This window comes from Coffea arabica, chromosome 7c (genome assembly GCF_036785885.1).
Source record: "Coffea arabica cultivar ET-39 chromosome 7c, Coffea Arabica ET-39 HiFi, whole genome shotgun sequence".
Classification (NCBI taxonomy): domain Eukaryota; kingdom Viridiplantae; phylum Streptophyta; class Magnoliopsida; order Gentianales; family Rubiaceae; genus Coffea; species Coffea arabica.
In genome coordinates this window covers 31,187,796-31,204,476 of record NC_092322.1, presented here as the reverse complement: position 1 = coordinate 31,204,476, position 16,681 = coordinate 31,187,796, and positions in this window count along the sequence as shown.

Genomic DNA, 16,681 nt, shown 5'->3' with positions numbered 1-16,681 from the left:
TTCCTTTTCTTTCTTTCCATTTTTCCAAACCAACTAAAGCCTATTTTTTTGAATTTTTCTTCTTTTTCCTCTTTTTTTCTTTTTTTATGATTTTTCATTTCATTTTTCCTTTAAGAAAGCATTGAATAAAAGCAAAATGACTAAAACATGTTTTTGATGTTTTCTTTTTCTTTTTCTAAAAACTTCTATGCTAATCTTAAACTTAAAAGCTAAAACTAAAAACTAAAACTAAAAGTAAATAAGAATAAATAGCAAATGAAATAGGTCAACTAAAAGGGCGAAAATGAATAAAACTAAAATATCATAACAACTAATAGTGCAAAACGCACAATAACGAACTAAAATGCAAACAATCTAAAATGAAAATCATGAAATAGATGCTACATAAAATTATTTAAAATTTGGTGTCTACAAACGTCATTGGATACAAGCCTCCAAACAACGTCAGAATAGACACAGATAACAGATTCAAATTCACACAGTAAACGATCACACAGGCAAGAGAACAAGTGTGATAAAGTACACTCTCGTCTCATTCAGAATAAACAGAGTTCATAGTCATTCAAGTCACAGATTTCAAGTACAAAGCAACCAGTTAAGCAACAAATCAGGGGAGTGGTACACTCACTAATTCAAGCAAAGATAACTTTAAAAGTTTTCTCCTAAAGGATGGTTTTGATCACCGTCACGTCCTAACAACAACCAAGATAAAACAATTACGGTTCCCCTATCCACAAACCCGGAAACGAAATGCACAAATGAGACTCGACTACAAGTCGTGTGCCTAGTCAAATTAACTACTAGAGCAAAGAAATAACAATGTGACATTGGAGTAAAAATGTAGCAGTTGGTTTTAAAAATATGAACAATCCTAAAACCTTTCGCTCAAGCCAGGAGTACATCCAACTAGTCCTCAAGTGAAAATTTGGGTAGCACGCCCTTTATATTTACCTATTTTTCAGCCATTTATGGTTTCATTATTTTCCTCAATTCAGCCCCAAAATCACACACAAATAATCTTACCACAATAGTCTTTCACTAGGCTCCATGTCATTTAATTACAAAACAATGCTAGCAATGCGACCGGAACTAATGTTCAAGACAAATAACAAAATAACAGGTTTCACATCTCTTGACATTTCGGTCACAACCGAAGCTACGTTTATTGGATTGGGGTACACTTTGTACCATTTCAAAGCTAAGACAGAGAACTACATTTCTTTTAAAGACATCAACATCCAATTAATGCATTTTCAATATCAAAATGTGACATCTCAGAGGAAAACAAAAAACTGTCCGTAAAACAGTACATTTGGCAGTCAAGGGTATTTTTATTATTTCACATGCTACAGTGCTCCGATTGAACTAAAATTTTGCAGGCAGCTAGTTAATACCATTTCCTACAACTTTTATGTTTTGACCTAAACCTGATTTGGCCTCTAATATGGACGAACTTACAGATCAGTAACAGGGCGGTTTTAACCTTAAAGCTAGAAATTTAAACTTTTACTCTAGAAATTCATATCTAATAAGTACTCTATCATTAAAACCATCAATTACTAGCTCAATAACATCAATTAATAGGTAAATAATCATAATCAAAGTTGAAAATGTAAACCCTAACTAAACATTCCATCATATCATGAACAACTCACTAATTAACCGCCATAACCCAAGATTAAGAGTTTCTATCCATACTTTAGCAAGATTAATAAGAGAAAAAGGGAAGACAGCCAAGATACCTTCCAAAAAGTACTTGTAGGTGAGAACCACACCACTTTCTTCCACAACTTTTACCACACAAAGTTTCTTAAGTACTAAAATGAACGTTTAATCGGTTTGGATTTTGGATTCCAACTCAAACAAGATGGATTCAAGATGAAGTTACTAACTTTCCTTCCTCTCTTTTCTCTCTTCAACTCACGGCCAAATGTATAGAAATGCAGGCTGAAATGAAGCTCCAAGAAAGATAAGAAGGTAGGAATTGATTTGGGTCAAAGTTTAACAAATGTCACACTTTGATTGGAAGTCAAATTTTTTTCTTCTTTTTCCTTTATTTTTGGTCAATAATTTCGGCTCTCTCTCTAGGATAATTAAGGGATGATATTTATGAAATAATAAGAAGAGGATTAAGGTAATAAAGTGATGGTCAAGTGGTGTATTCAATCGATAGTGAATGGTACACGTCGGTTCAAACTGATTTTCCTTAAATCGTATGTACTAGGGTTTTCACTTACAATTCACTAATTTATTATTATTACTTCTAATCACACACTTTTTCTTATCTAAAACTCACTTTTAACCACCAAAGTTAGTACACACACCTCCATAATTAATCACACTGGCGGATCCCAGGTCCAATATACACTACTAACTTCACATAGACTAACTTGTACTAGAAAAATGTTTTAACACCTTAATTCCCTTATAAAAATCTCTCAAAAATTAATATAACAAAAAAAGGTATAGAAATGGTATGCAAGAAAATAAAATAATGACTAGAAAATAAAGAACTTTTCGAGTCCTCACACTCTCTCCCCGTTAAAGAAATTTCGTTCTCAAAATTTTCTTATGATCAGGATCTATCCAAATCTTAATTAAACAGTGAAATACGGGAATCATACCTTCTACATCTTCAAACGAGTCAGGGACCCGATGTTGCTCTACGGAATACACCCGAGCCGGTACTTTCGATCCAATCCCTTCCTTTTCTGACTATCCAAGGTTATTGTTGGTTGGTTGTTGGATCCCTTTCCCTTCTTGCAATCGAACTTGGCAGTCAGCAATCCGATGATCGGTGCTCCCACAGTGTAGACATTTTTTCTCTTTTTTCCAGCAATTATTCTCCGTGTGATTTGGCGCCCTGCAAAATTCGCAGGGATCACGGGATGTAAAAGACGAGCCTCCCCGTGAGGCACCACTCTGTTCTCGCCCAACCTGACCACCTCTAGTCTGGGCTCCCCTTGACTCCCTGGAAAGTCTTACTCCTCCAGTTCCCCTTCCAGATTTGGGAGAGGTACTTTCATCCTCTTGTCCCGAACTACTTTCAGACCATTCCCGTTTTTTCGTTTGGAAGGTTCTAACTTGAAATCTCGCATTTTCAACTCGTAGAGCTTTCTCTACAGCATCACTAAATGTATTGATCTAGCTACGGCTAAATCCTTTTGAATCTCAACGTTCAACCCTTGAATAAATCGCCGTATCCTCCTCTGCTCAGTCACAATAAGTTCAGGAGCAAACTTAGACAACCTAGTAAAGTGGCTCTCGTATTCTACCACGGTTTGAGCTCCCTGACAAAGTCTAATGAACTCATTCTCCTTTTGCTCTTGAACTAGAGGAGGAAAATATTTGGCATTGAACTCTCTCATGAAATTTATCAAAGTCATTGATGTTTGCTCTCTCTCCCACTTCATTCTGATCACATTCCACCAAGAACAGGATACTCCCTCCAACTGGAAAATAGTAAATGTTAACTGTCTCTCTTCAATATAATGCAGAGCAGCGAAAATGTCAATCATCTTCTCCAATCACTTTTCGGCCACATCTTGATCTGGTCCTCTAATAAATTGTGGTGCACTACAAGAAAAAAGGTCATTAGTGACAACATTTCTTTGTGATGACAAAAAGTCGTCACAAAATGAGGTTGTTTAGTCACGACTTTGAAGGTTGTCACAATTGACTCAAAGCAACTGAGTTTTCAGTGACAACCTTTAATTGTCGTCACAAAACTACTTCGTGCCATGGGACTTGGAAGGCGCGAGTTTTGCGATTGTGACGACTTGATAAAAGTTGTCAGTAATTCTACCACTTTTTTTTGACAACTTTACATTGTTGTCGCTGTTTATGTTTATTGACGACCAATTTTTGTCAATAAAACTATAGTGTAGTTAGTGACAACATAAGTATCATCACTAACTTGAACATCTCTAATGCATTTATTTAATTGTGAGCCTCAATATTAATTTAATTTTTTTTAAAATTTGATGATTTATTAACTATGACTTTATTTAATTGTGGGCCTCAATATTAATTTAATTTTTTTTTAAATTTGATGATTTATTAAACTAGTCAGAGTTACTTAAATATTAATTTAATTTTTTTAAATTTGATAATTTATTAAACTAGTCATAGTTACTCAATAAGTTTTTAACTGAAAAAAATTAATGAAAGTTTTTAGTTAGAACAACTATATAAACTATTACAATTAGAACTCAAGGCCTCTAAATTCAATTACCTTAATTTTGGATACTGTCAATGCCTCCTTGACATCTAATTGGTCGAATGTTGAAACTCATTAAGTACAAATTCATTTTGATGAAAAGCGGAATTAGTTGTGTTATATAAGTTAATTAATGAAATCAGGACTACTAATTACTGCAATTCCTTCAAATTTAATGTTGATTTGCTAAAAGTCAAAACGAATACATATTTTTCTTACAAATCAATACGTATACTATAGTTTCGTGCAAGTTTACATTCATGATTCTTCAATATAAAACATCTAAAAAAATATAGTACTATTAGACAAAACTAACAAAATTTTCTAGAAACTGATAGAAAGTTCTTAACACATAATTAAGATTTTTCTTTTTTCATGTTTAAAAATAATGAATTATTTCTTAAAATAATATGAAAGTAGATTCCCGATTTAGTATACTTAATTAAAATGTTTAATTTAATACAAAGAAAATAACCTTTCTTTGAGAATCTAAATAAAAAGATAAAACTAAAAATTGGATCAAATTTTTCGTTCAAAATGAAAAAGAAACAGCGGGAATTGAAAATTGGTGGAAGCATTCTTTCAAAAGCAAATTTCAAAATGAAAGAGTACAAGTCTACCACTTTTGGGCTAAGTCTGATACACTTCTAATTCTCACATTTTCACTCGCTGGCCTTCTCACTGTCTCTCTCGGTCTCTCTCTCACTTCGACCCCTCTCAATTTCTTTCTCACTAATGCTCGAGTGTGACAGCCCCACCTTCCCCTAAGGCGAATCAAAGGGGTTAGCGGACTGCCTGCCCAGCTCTCGCCAGGACTAACGGTACAGTTTACGTCAATCTATAACGTTCCGGAACATCCCATAGTGCGCAAACAAGCCACAATCGCAAAATAAAAAAAAATGAAAATTGAAGCTGAAATGAATAGTGAAATGCACGACAGAATCCGGCCGGAAATTGGCCGGATACTGGCCAGAGAGTTGGCCAAAAATTTTCTTTTCCCCTTCGCAATCCGGCCGGCAATCCGGCCAAGATTCCGGCCGGATTGTCTGGCCGGATACCGGCCAGTGAGCAACTGGCCGGATTTCCAAATTTTCACAGGCAATCCGGCCTTCAATCCGGTCAGTTTCTGGCCGGATTCCTGGCCGGATTTGGCACTGTTCATCTGCGGCAAAATTTTTTCCTTTTTCGTTTGAAGTCGTCTCGATCCGAAAATTATCCGAATCACAGCCAAGCATATAAATACATTGGAAATCAACATTTACAAGCCAAACGGCGTACAAGCTATCCCATTAGTTCATACCAATACAATTAGGCCAACACAAGCCCTTCATTAAAGAAAGCTATACACTTAGGGTTATCACCCTCAAGGAGCTAAACAAAATTACATGTACAAGAGCTCAACTTGTCATCCAACTATCAAAATCCTTTCCAAAAGTTTTCATTTTCCTGTAAGGAAAACAAATGGCACGGTATGAGCTAAAGCCCAGTGGTATACCACCCAATAAGCAATCACAGTCATATAAAAATGACTTTCATTTAAAGTGCACAAATAAGCAATGAAGCAAAACGGTAAAAGGATACGGTCGGCTCTCAAGAGCCCATTTCCACGCTTGCAATCTTGATCCAACCTCATTGACTCTCCGTCAATGTTAAAAGTACCAAACCGTAGACCACCCTTTACTTCCAATCCTTCCACCTAACATACCCCAACCGGGCCCGCACTTCATTTCAGTAGTTTTGGTAATACTCGAGTTTACCGGAACCAAGGGTCTCATTACCACAAGGTTCCCCAGTACAGTCCCCGTGGCAATTCAATCTTCACGACCAAGCCCTCGCCGGCTCGATTCGATTGACTACCAAACGGGGTTGAGCTCAGTAATGCAGTAAGGCCGTTGGACATCGTCCAAACGACATCAATTCAGTTTCCATGAAATGGAATTCACCAACCAATATATCAAGTTCAATAATGCAATAAAACGGTAGCCAATCAATGACAATATCAAAAGAGGTGAGGGCGGTCAAGTACACCCTCACCTTAATCAATTCCAATATGCAAGTAAGCCTTCAAGGCATCACATAAGCATTTAGCAAAGCCACATAGTAACCATTTAGTGAGTAGTATACTCACCAAGTGAGAAAGTGGTGTTTCATACACCGTGGTCACCAAGACGTCGTGAGCTACCGTCACGCCCTAAAACATGTAACACATACAATGAGACTCGAGAACGAGTCACCAAACAACGCTAAACACAACCCCAATAGGGTTTCATATGCATAAATGAACACGATAGCAAACCAGAAATTAAAATTAGCAATAGTCTTGGCCCCGATTAGGAAAAACTGTTTTACACTTATTATGCGGTAATGGCGTCAATTTCACTAGGGTTATCGGATGGGGGTGTAAGACCCACCGTTTCGAAGCCAAGAAACAGGGTTACAACATTGTAGAAGGTCATTCAATCCAGTTCCTAACACAACTAGGTCAAATATACGAAATACTATACCAGAATTCCCAAAACAGGTTTGCAAAACGCAGAAAACTGTAATCGGTATATCTCAGTCCATACAAGTCCAAATGCCGAAATTCCAAAGGCATATGTTAGCTAAGACATTCAGCTACATTTCATCAGAAGACACCAACTCCAAAATCCAAACCAATTCCAGTCAAAATGGCCAATTACTATCGCGGTTTTCGCATTCTGCTCAAAGCAGGACAGCTACAGTAAAAATGGCATAACTCACTCCACACTCATCCAAATGACCTGAAATTTTACAAAAACCTTAAACACATCAATACCTAAAACTTTCATGTTTTGAGCAAAGTCCAATTTGGCCTCTAACCCTATGATCCAAAACCGGACAGAATTGGGGAGTTAAGAACCCTAACTTTTCAATTTTCACACCAAATCCAAAATTGATTGCATTTTCCTATCCAATACACCTCATAGAGTCATTGTCAACCATTACCATTCATCATACAAGGCCACAACATCCCATTCATATTAAACCAGAAAAATTCCCAATAAAATAAAAGTTTCACCAAAACAAGCCAAATCAAGAAACAAATCATATATTCCTTCACTCATGCCACCATTACGCATAATATAACCATCATTAGGTATAGGGGAGAGGTTGTAGCATCACTTACCAAGAAACAAGGGAAAAAAAGATTGTGGACACCTTTGCTCTTCAAAACAACTTCACTACAACCCTTACTAGCACTAGAAGGTAGGATTTTATGGAGTGGAATCTTGTTTATTTGGTTGATTTAGATGATGTACTAGTAGAAAGCTTGAAGATTGAAGAGTTCTTCTTCTTGCAAGAGAGTGAGAGGGAGCCGGCCAAGGAGAAAGAAAAATGAGGAAATTTTGTGATTTTTTTGGATATTTAACCTTTGGTCAAAAAAGTCAAAATTGTGAATAGTAATTCTTAAAAGGTATCCAATAAGAAAGTGACACTTATCACCTCCATTAATGCCTTCTTATCTTTCTTTTCTCTCTCACATCAATCACTTCACACACACTACTTATCTCTTAACACCCGATAAATTTTACACAGTATCCGAAACTTAACCTTATTGGCCGAATTTTTCCGAACTTTTCGCACTAGTGGGTCCCACGTCCACTATTTACTCTTAATTTTCTAAAATTTCTCCAATGCTAGAAAAATCATCTTAAAACTATAATTGCTCATAAAATCCACTAAGAAAATATTTCTAAGCCAGAAAATGCAGAAAACATGCAAGTAAGGGAAAATAAACCCTAGGAAAGTAATTAGGGTTTTACGGGTTCTCACACTCTCCCCCCCTTAAAAGAATTTCGTTCTCGAAATTTCTCACCTTAATTCCCGAAAAGGTTTGGGTATTTCTTTCGCATTTCCTCTTCTATCTCCCAGGTGGCTTCCTCAACTCCGTGGTTTCTCCATAGCACCTTCACTAGTGGAATCTTCTTGTTTCAGAGCTCTTTGACTTTTCGATCGAGTACTTGAACCGGTTTCTCTTCATAGGCAAGCGATTCATCTACTTCGATCTCTTCCGGTTGCAATACATGGGATGGATCAGGATGGTACTTCTTTAGCATCGAGACGTGGAACACATCATGGATTCGAGAAAGACTAGACGGTAGTTCCAATCGATACGCGACCGCTCCAACCCTCTGAAGGATCTTGTAGGGTCCGACGTACCGCGGTTGAAGCTTCTTTCCTTTCCCCGCTGTAAGACTTCGTAAGGGTGTGATTTTGAGAAATACATGGTCTCCAACTTCAAATTCCAAATCTTTTCTTCGATTATCCGCGTAGCTCTTTTGTCGACTCTGAGCTGTTTGAAGTCGTTGCCGAATCAACTTGACCTTTTCCTGAGCCTCTTCCATCCATGGAATGGTTGCCGGGTCTAGCGCTTTCTTTTCTCCAACTTCATCCCAGTAAATCGGTGAGCGGCACTTGCGTCCGTAAAGAGCCTCGTACGGAGCCATTTGAATCGACGAATGGAAGCTATTGTTGTACGCAAACTCTACTAAAGTCATGTGCTGACCCCAGTTGCCTCCAAAGTCCAGAATGCATGTTCGTAGCATGTCCTCGAGAGTTTGAATAGTCCGTTCTGACTGGCCATCCATCTGAGGATGATAGGTCGTGCTCAAGTTGAGTTTCGTCCCCAGGGTTTCTTGGAATTTCTGCCAAAATCGTGATACAAACCGTGGATCCCGATCGGAGACGATGCTCACAGGCACTCCGTGTAGTCTTACAACCTCATCCATGTACAGCCGAGCCAACTTGTCCATTGAATATTTCATGTTTACTGGCAAGAAATGGGCCGACTTGGTTAATCGATCAACGATCACCCAAACGGCATCGTGTCCCCTTTGCGTCCTCGGTAAACCGGAAACGAAATCCATTGTGATGTTTTCCCACTTCCACTCGGGTATCTCCAAGGGTTGTAATAGACCCGATGGTTTTTGATGCTCTGCCTTCACTTGCTGGCAAATAAGACATTTCTGCACGTATTGAGCTATTTCCCTCTTCATATTATCCCACCAATAGGTCCCTTTCAGGTCTTGATACATCTTGTTGCTACCCGGATGGATTGTATACTTGGACCGATGAGCTTCCTCTAGAATTTCTGCTTTCAACGATTCATCCTTTGGTACCACCATTCGATTTCGGTATTTCAAAATACCCTCAGGACTCAAATTAAAGTCCGTAGTTTCTCCCTTCTCCACTTTCTCTCTCCACTTCCGTACCATCAAATCCTCGCCTTGCGCCTCTTTTATACGTTCCAGTAGAGTGGATGTAACCCTAATATTGCCAAATATCACCTTATGGCTCCCCAAACAGGGTTGCCACTCGCACACGGATTCTAGCAAATCCCACTCCTTAATCATTAGCCCTGCTACTTGCACCTTACGACTCAAGGCATCTGCTACCACATTTGCCTTTTCCGGATGGTAATTGATCGTACAGTCGTAATCTTCCAGAAATTCCATCCACCTTCGTTGCCTCATGTTCAGCTCCTTCTGGGAGAAAAGGTATCTCAGACTCTTGTGATCCGAATACACTTCGAAGGTCACCCCATATAGGTAATGCCTCCACTTTTTCAGAGCAAATACAACAGCGGCTAATTCCAGGTCGTGAGTCGGGTAGTTCTGCTCGTGAAGCTTCAATTTCCTAGAGGCGAAAGCTATCACATTCCGGTTCTGCATCAAAACACATCCCAATCCCTCTCGCGACGCGTCCGCATATACTGCAAAACCCGTCCACTCCATTTGGCAAGACCAGTACTGGAGCCATGGTCAATCTTTTCTTTAATTCCTGAAAACTCGTTTCGCATCGGCCGTTCCAGATAAACTGGCCATGCTTCTTCGTCAGGTCAGTTAGAGGTCCTGCCAGTTTGGAAAAATCCTTAATGAACCTTCGGTAGTACCCAGCTAGCCCTAGAAAGCTACGAATTTTCGTGGGGGTTTCTGGCCTCTTCCAATTTGTCACGGCCTCAACCTTCGCCGGGTCCACCGAGATACCTTCGTGAGAGATCACATGCCCTAGAAACGCTACTTTCTCCAACCAGAACTCGCATTTGCTAAACTTGGCGTATAGTTGATGTTCCCTCAATGTCTGCAACACCATTCTCAAATGCTCCTCATGCTCCTCACGTGTCTTAGAGTAGACCAAAATGTCATCAATGAACACAACGACAAATCGGTCCGGTAGGGTTTAAAAACCCTATGCATTAAGTCCATGAAGGCGGCGGGAGCATTAGTCAGTCCAAAGGGCATAACGGCGAACTCGTAATGTCCGTATCTCGAGTTGAAGACAGTTTTCGGAATATCCTCCTTCTTAATCAACAATTGATAGTATCCCTGCCGGAGGTCCAATTTCGAGAAGACCACTGCTCCTTGCAACTGGTCGAACAATTCGTCGATGTGGGGCAGTGGATACTTATTCTTGATCGTTACATTATTTAGACCCCGATAGTCAATGCACATTCTCAAGGTTCCATCCTTTTTCTTCACAAATAGAACAGGAGCTCCCCAAGGAGACTCACTCTCGTGAATGAAACCGCGCTCCAACAGATCTTGCAATTGCAACTTAAGCTCCTTAAGTTCTGCAGGCGCCATTCGATAAGGGGTTTTTGAGATAGGTGCAGTTCCAGGTAAAAGGTCAATTCGAAATTCTATCTCTCTTTCCGGCGGTAGGGCTACTAACTCGTCAGGAAAAACATCCGGAAAGTCCCTCACTATGGTCACATCTTCTACCTTTAACTTATCCGTAGGGGTATTAATTAAGAAGGCCAAAAATCCTTGCGCCCCTCTACTTATCAATTTCCTAGCTCGAATGCCCGAAATAAGAGCAGATGAGGCTAACCTACCCCTTATATCTAACCTTAAGGTTGCCTCGCCAGGAATGCGAAATTCAACTATTTTCGTTTTACAGTCCAGTTGGGCGTTATATTTGGCTAACCAGTCCATACCCAGAATTACGTCGTACCCCTTAATGGATAAGCTAATCAAGTCCCCTAAAAACCTCCTTTCACCTACCCATACATCGCAATCCTTATAAACCATACTAGTCACCAAACGTTGATTCCCCGTAGGTGTACTGACCTCTAGGTCATATGGTAAGCTAGCAGGTTTTATATCGATGCCACACATGAAATCAGGGTTAACAAACGAATGAGTGGCACCAGGATCAATTAAAACTTTGGCAAAGCGGTGGAAAATAGGGATCGTACCTTTCACCACCTCGGAAGACTCTGGGACCTGATGGGGCTCTAAGGAATACACCCTAGCTGGCACCTTCGGTTTCGATCCGTCTCCCTTGGCTGGTCCAGTATTGGTCCTCGACGGTAGCTGACTTCCCTTTCCGTCTTGTTTCAGGACCGGGCATGTAGCCAGTTGATGGTCCGCACTTCCACACCGCAGGCACTTACCCAGTTTCCTCCAGCAATCATCTTCGGTGTGGTTTGCTTTCCCACAGTGCCCACAGGGACCGCGAGGTGCCAAAGCCGAACCACTCCGAGCGTTTCCCCTTTGTCCTCGCCCAGCTTGGCCGCCCCTAAACGGAGTCCCTCTGCCTGATCCAGATTGTCGACCACCTCCCGTGCCTCGTCCAAACTTAGAGGGAGTGCTCTTCTCACCCTGTCCAGATGTACTCCCAGGAAAACCACGCTTTTTAGCCTGGAAGTTTCGGACCTGAAGCCGTGCACTCTCAACCCGTTGGGCCTTCTCCATTGCCTCGCTAAATGTAGTGATTTGAGCCGCCGCGAGGTCTTTCTGGATCTCCACATTCAAACCCTGAATGAAACGCCTCACCCGTCGTTGCTCAGTCATGATCAGTTCAGGCGCGAATTTGGACAGGCGGGTAAACTGGCTCTCGTACTCCGCCACCGTCTGAGCCCCTTGCCGGAGCCGGATAAACTCGTCTTCCTTCCTCTCCTGGACTAAGGGAGGGAAAAACTTGGCATTAAATTCCCGGATGAAGTTCACCCAAGTCCTCGGTGTCTGCTCCCATTCCCATTTCTGTCTAATTACGTTCCACCAGGAACGGGCAGCCCCTTCAAGTTGAAACACGGCAAAAGTGACCTGCCGTTCGTCCGGGTAGTGTAGGGCCGCGAATATATCAACCATTTTCTCAAGCCATTTCTCAGCCACATCAGGGTCGGGTCCCCCAATAAACTTTGGCGGAGAAAACTTTTGAAACCGTTCTAGCGCTCTATCTTCACTCTCGACATGATGGCCAGGGTTTCCAGGGTTAGGGTTTGGGTTTTGGCCCTGTTGTTGCACTACTTGTGCGAGTAGGTTGGTCATTTGCTGCATAGCAGCAGCGATTTGCACATTGGGGTCTAATTGCGGTCCAGGGTTAGGTCCAGTAGAGGATTCCCCCGTTTCCCTAACCGGTGCGGTTTGTCTAGTTCCGCGCCCGCGTCCCCAACCACTTCGTGTTCCTTCCATAAATTCACTCGGTCTAGGCAAAAGTACTAAACCAAAGCAGTAATAAAGCAGGTAAGTAACACATAAAGTTTCACATAACACATATTGATACATTTCACACAGGGTCACAAGCACACATATATACAAGCCAAACATATATATACAAGCACTCAGTCAAGTACGGCCAAAGCACGTACGTACACAAAAGATTCACCTGAGGATAGGCCTATCAAAAGAGATTTACACGTAGCTAACCCTACATCCAAAACGGTTAGCTAAGGCTCTATCCCTATCCGACCTTGTTATTCTTGGTTTTGATGATCACAAAAGTTCGTTTATACAGACCAATAAAGTAAACACTTTGATCAGGCCTGATGGAACAAGGAAAGCATATGTCTGATTGACTCCAGTCTACGATGCTTTGGATGTGGCAAACAAGATTGAAATAATATAAATGAATTTAGTAATTGTTTTGTTCCGATCAAAGATACTGTCTTTTAAGTGTGTCTTGTGTGTCATTCTTGGCACTTTGAAATGTTTATCTAACCTTCTTCGAAAACAAGTGTTTTTGTCTATCCAAGAATCAGGTTCGAATATGTCATCAAAAGCAAAACAACCAAAATGTGAAGCAAAAACAGGACAATCAGGTCGGACGGCCGAAAGGAATCTGTCGGACGTCCGAAAGGATGAAGAACATCAGGAAGGAAGCTCTGTCGGACGCTCATATGGGAGCATCGGACGTCCGGAAGGATCGGACGCACACCTCGGACGCATATCAACCAGATCGGACGTCCGAAAAATTCCAAGATAACTTGCTAGCTCTCGGCCCAAGGTCGGACGCTGTGCTGTCGGACGACAAAAAAAAACTCATCGGACGTCCGAACCTCAACTTGGCTATCATCGGACGATTGGTTCGGACGATGATTCGATTGTCGGACGTCCGACAGCCCCAACGGCTAGTTGACTCTTCAGCTGCCTTCTATCCGTTGGAAGCATTGATGAAGCCCATTTCTGGTTCCCTTTAAAATCAAACTGGTCTGAACGAAGTAGGAACTTTTGCACACTTTGTTTACAAGATCTCAAGAGATATTTTAGCTAGAAAATAGTCTCCAAAGCTAGATTTGTTTTAAAGTGGTGTGAATTTCTGGTGAGCATTTCTTTTGTGGTTGAAAGGATCTTTAGTGTAGCTTTGTTGAGGGTTTTCTGAGTGATTGTAAAACTTCTTAGCTTGACTAAGTGCGGCTTAGGGCAAGGAGGAAGTGCTCCCTCCATTGTACATCTAGTTGATCTTCTTTCATCAAGGAGAAGTTGCTCTTCCTAGTGTTTGGTCTTCAAGTTTGAGGACAGCTTGGTAGACACTTGGTTTGATTCCCTATCTTACTTTTCTGTTTAATAAAATCTTCATTGGTTATCTATACTTGCTTCTCTGATCAATATTGCTATTGTCTTCTAATCTACTTGGTTGATCATTACTAAAAAGGAAGGTAAATTTTCATTAAAGAAAAAGTGCATAAACTTGGTTAAGATTTTAATCAACCCAATTCACCCCCCCTCTTGGTTGTTTGTGGGACTTACAATTGGTATCAGAGCTTGGTCTTCTTGAGATTAAGCTCTAACGGCTTGGAGTAAAGATGACAACCAGTCATGCTATGTTTGTTGAGGGGCAATCTGTTACTAGGCCTCCTATGTTCAGTGGCTCCAACTATGTTAGCTGGAAAGAACGAATGATTATCTTTCTGCAATCTATTGATATTGAATTATGATTTATTGTGAGTGAAAGACCGCATGAAGCTAACTTTCTTGATGCAGATACAGGGTTGCTTCGGCAAAAAACGAGAGCTGAAATGAATGCTCAAGATAGAACTAACCTCACATTGAATGCCAAGGCCATGAATGTTCTTTATAGTGCCCTAGATTCAAATGAATCAATTAGAGTAAAAGGCTGCAAATCGGCCAAAGAAATGTAGGATAAACTAAGAGAAATCCATGAGGGTGGTGACAACGTGAAGGAACAGAAAAAGGCTATCTTGGTCACAAAATATGAATCATTTAAAATTGAACCTCTTGAGGATATTGACAAAATGTATTGCAGGTTCACTGACTTGATCAAAGATCTCGAAGCCTTGGGCAAAGAGTACACCTTGGGAGAGAAGAACAGGAAAATTCTCAATGCATTGGGCAAAGAATGGGAAAATAAATTGACTGCAATAGAGGAGGCTAAGGATTTAAGTTCTGTGCCTATGGAATCTATCATTAACTCACTAACCTCTTATGAGTTGAAACTGAAATCTAAAGTGCAGGAGGAAGAGGATGATAGAGCAAAGAGAAACATTGCTCTAAAGACTACTCAAGGTGAAGATGATCCAGCTCACCTGGATGATGAAGACTCGGATGGTGATGATAATGATCTTGCTCTTATCACCAGAAGCTTCAAAAGAATCTTGAATAAAAGAAAGTTTAGAAGGGGAGAACCTAGCAATCAATTCCAGAATCAGCCATCTATCGCAAAGTACAAAGGAAAACAAGATTTCAACAAGAAACAGTTGGACAAATGCTTCGAATGTGGACAGATTGGACACTATGCAAATGAATGCCCCATGAAGAAGATGAAAGATGGAAAAGCTGATCGAAAGCCAAGATTCAACAACTTTCAGATTACTTGGAATGAATGCAACTCCGAAGGGGAAGTTGAAGAAGAAGAAGAATCAGCTCAAATGGCCTTCATGGCTATTGGAAATAATGAGGTAACTTCCACTCACTCTCAATCCGAAAGTGATGATGATGAAGATGATGATCTTGAATCCTTTGTTGAAAAACTGCATAGTGCATTGAAGGAATCTTATGATAAAAACAAGCAGTTAAAACAGAAAATTGCTTTCCTCATTCAAGAAAATACAAGTCTCTTTCAACAAAATAATCAACTAAAGACTGACAATGAATGTCTTGTAAGAGCTGGATGTGATATTCAAAATGAGCTTGTTAGAAAGACAAATACTTGTGAAATGCTGAAGGAAAGACATGGTGATTTGAAGAAAAGAATGGACAACTTGGATGAATCTTTGAAAGCTAGAAAGCAGGACTTTTTCAAAAGGAACATGTCATCTACTCATCTTACTGCTTTTCAAAGAACATTTGCACACAACAGAATTGCACATGGATTCACAACATATAGAAGAGGTGGACTGAGATATGTCAAACCAGTACATGTTAAGGACTCTTCCATTATGTGTAACTTTTGTTGTCAAAAAGGGCATTTGAATGGAAATTGCTATGTGAAAAGAAATCTGAACAAAGGGATGATATGCATGTGATTAGTTAGATACAATGCTAACTACTATGGACCCAAAAATTAAAAAGGGGTACCAAACACTTTATCTTTTCAGGAAAAAGGATCAAACAAGTCCAAATAGTTTATTGATAGCGGCTGCTCAAGGCACATGACCGGTGATCCCTCTTTGTTCATAAAGCTGAAATCAAAATCAAGTGGAAAGGTGACGTTTGGTGATGATGTGAAAGCTAAGACAATTGGAATAGGTGATGTTGGTAAGAATGGTGAAACATTTGTTCAAAATGTGCTCTTAGTTGATAACTTAGGTTATAACTTACTTAGTGTTAGTCAATTGTGTGATAAAGACTTGTATGTGTTATTTAAAAAGCATGAATGCATTGTACTTGATTCCAAATATAATGTTGTGTTCAAAGGTAAGAGGTTTAATGACATATATATTGTGATTCTTGATAAAGTTGATTCTTCTAGCTTAAAATGTCTTAAAGCTTCAAATGAAGATCCTTGGTTGTGGCATAGAAGACTTTGTCATTTTAACATGGACTTACTAAAGGAAATTTCGAAAAAGGAACTAGTTAGAGGCTTGCCAAAAATCAGTTTTGAAAAGGATAAAATATGTGATGCATGTCAATTTGGAAAGCAAACAAAAGTTTCTTTTAAAACAAAGAAGTGTGTATCTACTTCAAAACCCTTAGAACTCTTGCATCTTGACTTATTTGGCCCTACTCAAATCTCTAGCTTGGGTGGTAAGAAATACTG